Source organism: Octopus bimaculoides, chromosome 2 (genome assembly GCF_001194135.2).
Source record: "Octopus bimaculoides isolate UCB-OBI-ISO-001 chromosome 2, ASM119413v2, whole genome shotgun sequence".
NCBI classification, from domain to species: Eukaryota; Metazoa; Mollusca; class Cephalopoda; order Octopoda; family Octopodidae; genus Octopus; species Octopus bimaculoides.
Window position 1 is genome coordinate 27123877 of NC_068982.1, and position 4269 is coordinate 27128145.

Below are 4269 nucleotides of genomic sequence, written 5' to 3' on the forward strand. Positions count from 1 at the left end.
GCTGGCAAAAATGAGTAGTACCTGTATTTCAAAGGGCTATCCTCGTCACATTCCTTAAGAATGTAAACACGAGTACACACAAGCAGGCTGTTCAGTTGATCGGATCAACTGGAACCCTCGTCGTCGTAACTGATGGAGCGACTGTAGCTTTGACTGGGGTTGAACAGCCGAATTTCTTCAGAAGTCTGGAGGTTTTCCTGAGAAAGCCCCGCTCTTTAGTACTAGTGGAGGATTAGAATACCATCATGGTTGTACATGTGGATCGTGTAAGACCAACTGATAGGAGAGGAGAGTTGTAAAAGCCTCGCAAGCCTACTCTCACGTCTCCAACTGGCTGATAGATACTGACTGAACTTCCTAAATGTGCCATTGGGAATGTAAACAGTATCAGGTTATCCAGACCATGTCACGATAAAGTTTTCTATAGGCCGGCAAACAGGAATAGCACAGGTTGTTCACAATTCAAATTGACCGGCTACACAGACCACAAATTTATGACACATACCGTCGACCTAGATATACTGCATAGACAAGGACACGTTTACTGGAATCTGAACGCGTTTTTCCGACGTGCCAATGCGATCAGTCAATGTTCCATTATGGCATTCTCTCGAGGATTAGCGGTGGGTAAGAGCGACGACATCCTCTGGAAAACTCTGGGCATCGATCAAAATCCCTCACTAGACTTTTTCGGAGGACTTTCGAACCGGGACTGATGAATAATTTCCAGAAATCCCTGGGAACATTACCGGCTTAGGATAAACTCAACAGGTATGGTTGTGCCTTCAGCTGGGCTTGCCTGACATGCAAGTATATCGACCAAACTGTCCTGCACACGCTCGTATAGTGCTCAAGGTTTGCTGACTTACGGAGTAATGTCGAACGGCTGCTGCCATGTGTGAGATGGATCCGACTATCGGCCAGGTCCATCATGAAGATCGCCACGCCGCCACCTTTTGGCCGGTAAGGGAAAACAGCTTTTCTTTGACCGGTGGCTATGACGAAAGAGATTGCGTGAAGAACGACAATGAAAGGACTGAAAACGGATACTTTCCTTTTCGGTAAGCCCACGTCGACATTTTAAAATTCATTTGAGAAGGAAGGTGATGTTTGAGAGGGGAGTGCTCGCGCCAATAAGTTTGTTGAAATGTGGTGAATGTGGCGAGGATGGTCCGAATGATCGAACCTCGCCGGTAGTATGGAGAAAGCGAGTGGAGAGAAACGCTTCTCAGTCATGCCCTTGGTAGTTGGGTTGACTAAGTGTCTGTGGGGCTCCTTCGTTACCCTGGGTAGTACTTGCTCCTATAGGGAAATTTTGTCAAAATTTTCTTGTTAATTTTTATTGTTTATATTGTTTTCATTTGTTTATGTAAATCGTCACAGTCCACTTTCTTTGTAGTGTCCTAAATGTGAGGACGCGTGGCCTAGTGGTTAGGGTGTTGCACTCACGATGGCGAGATCATGGTTTCAATTCCTAAACCGAGTGATAAGTTGCGTTTTTTGAGCAAAACACTTCATCTCGTGTTGTTCTGTAATCACTTCAACACCTGACACGTGGAACACCGTGCCGACTTAATGGCGGGAGTGAGCTAATGTACAGCACATACATTTTATCGATTCCTTTTGGGGTCGATAAATTAAGTACCAGTGAAACACTGGTGTCGATGTAAGCAACTAGTACCCTCCTCACCAAATTTCTGGCCTTGTACCTTCAGTAGTAAGGATTGTTGTTGTTGTTGTTGTTGTTGTTGTTGTTGTTGTTAATGAAGATGGTGAGCTGGCAGAAACGTTAGCACGCCGGGCGAAATGTTTAGCGGTATTTCGTCTGCCGCTACGTTCTGAGTTACAATTCCGCCGAGGTCGACTTTGCCTTTCATTCTTTCGGGGTCGATTAAATAAGTACCAGTTACGTACTGGGGTCGATATAATCGACTTAATCCGTTTGTCCCCTCTGTGTGTAGCCCCTTGTGGGCTGTAAAGAAATAAGAATCGTTAGTATGGCGGAGAAAATGCCTAGCAGCATTTCATCAGTCTTGTTGTTCTGAGTTCAAATTCCGCCGGGGTCGACTTTGTCTTTAAATCATTTCAGGGTCGATAAAACAATTATTAGCTGAATATTGAGGTCGTTGTAATTGACTGCCCTCCTCCCCCGCAACTACTGGCCTTGCGCCAAATTTTGAAATTATTATTATCGTTATTACTGAAAACAGTGAGGTGGCAGTATCATTAGCACATCGGACAAAATGATTAGCGGCATTTCGGTCTGAGTTCGTAAGTCACCATTGTTGAGTTGGCCCTTCATCATTTTGAGGTCGATACAATAAGTAACAGTGGATCACTAAGGTTGATGTAATCGACTAGCTCCCTCCCGAGCAATTTCAGGTCTTTCAAATCAAAAAGATTTATTGTTGTTATTGAATTTATCTATTTATCTGCCGGAGACGCACACATTTCACGAAGAGAGGAAATTATAAGCTCTCTATTGCAATCTCTAGAATTACATCCAAATATCCTTTAAATGATAAATTATACACTACTATCTTCAAAAAAGGAAGCATTAGGTAATGTTGTCCTCCTATATACCGTCTAAAAAATTATCATGCCTCTGGGTCTAAACGACGGCATCGACAACTACAAGAACAATAACAAAAACAATTGCAAATCAAGTCAGTTTTAATAAAAAAATTCCCTTATCAACTTTCCAGACGACGTTTTTAATAGTATTTACAAAACTATTTTCAAGAACTGGAGGCCGAGACCAAGAATCAGTATTAGCTTTAGTTCTTGCGTATGTCATTCTTCAACTTTTATCATGGTGCTGGCGTATGGCTTATTTAGCTACTTATGTGTAACAGGATGAAATATTTCATGACAAAATACTGATATTGTGTTGCAAATGTCGTTTAAAGTTAAACATTCAATAAACGAATATGAATACATTACGTTGTGAATATATTGCATAATAATGGTTTCAAATTTTGGCACAAGGCCAGTAAATTGGGGGAAGGGGTAAGTCGATTATATCGACCCTAATGCTCACTTATCCTATCGACCCCGAAAGGATGAAAGACGAAGTCGACCACGGTAGAACTTGAACTCAGAATGTAAAGACGGTCGAAATGCCGCAAAACATTTTGCCCGGCGTGTAAACGATTCTACCAGCTCACCACTTTAATATATTACATAGTAATGTCAAGCAGATTGTCCACAATATAAGATTTCGGCTTTCTAGTTTTATATGTAGGTCAGATAGACAAACTCAGCAGTAGGTTAATATTTATTTAAACAATATCTCCATAAAGCAAAATTACCCAACTACACTAAAACTACAAATTGGGCGAAAAAAAATAAATAGGTCACATAAGAAGATACATTTTAGCTGCATTTTAATCGATTATTTAGATTTCAACATTTTCATTTTGAATGAAACCTTTCTCTGCTTTTTCTTATGGAAGTTTTTTTTTTATATCTTTATCTTTACATTGGCCCCATTAAATGAGATAGCATAAAGAATTTGGCCTGTATTTCCAATCTAAGCTTTCAACTTATATCCTTGATTTTCATTACCAGAACGGAATTCCTTTAGACGTAAACGTATAATCATCATAAGTGAGTTAAGAACGTTTTATTCATAGAAAAGACTATTAATAGAAAATTCTCTTAATCTCTTCTCTATCACTCTTTCTTTCTCTCCGTCTCTCTCAGCGCCTTATTCTGGAAGGTATCAGTTGATTTCAGACCTGGAATAGTATGGGCTCTGCCATGTCTTAAAATGCCCGAGACTCGCCGTATGTTTAACGGCACCTCTACGATTCCGCAAAAAAAAGTTGAAAATTTGAACTCAGAACACAAAGACCTGCAACAGGGGCCATGACCACCGCCCCTGACCAGGCTATAAGAAAGATAATCATGCAACTCAATTAGAAATATATAAAGATCTGTCACGTCTTACAAGAGCAACAAGCGTGATTAGCTGACCAAATAATTAGAGCGTTGGAGAGTGTTAAGTGATATTTCTTCCGACTTTTTACGTCCGGAATTCAAATCACGTCGAAATCAACTTTACCTCTCATCCCACTATAAAATAAAGTATTTGTCAAATACTGAGGTCAAATACTGAGGTCAAATACTGAGGTCAAATAATGAGGTCAAATACTGAGGTCAAATACTGAGGTCAAATACTGAGGTCAAATACTGAGGTCAAATACTGAGGTCCTCTTTTCAAAGCTGCTGGCCTTGTACTTAATTATTTACAAGAACAGCTATGAT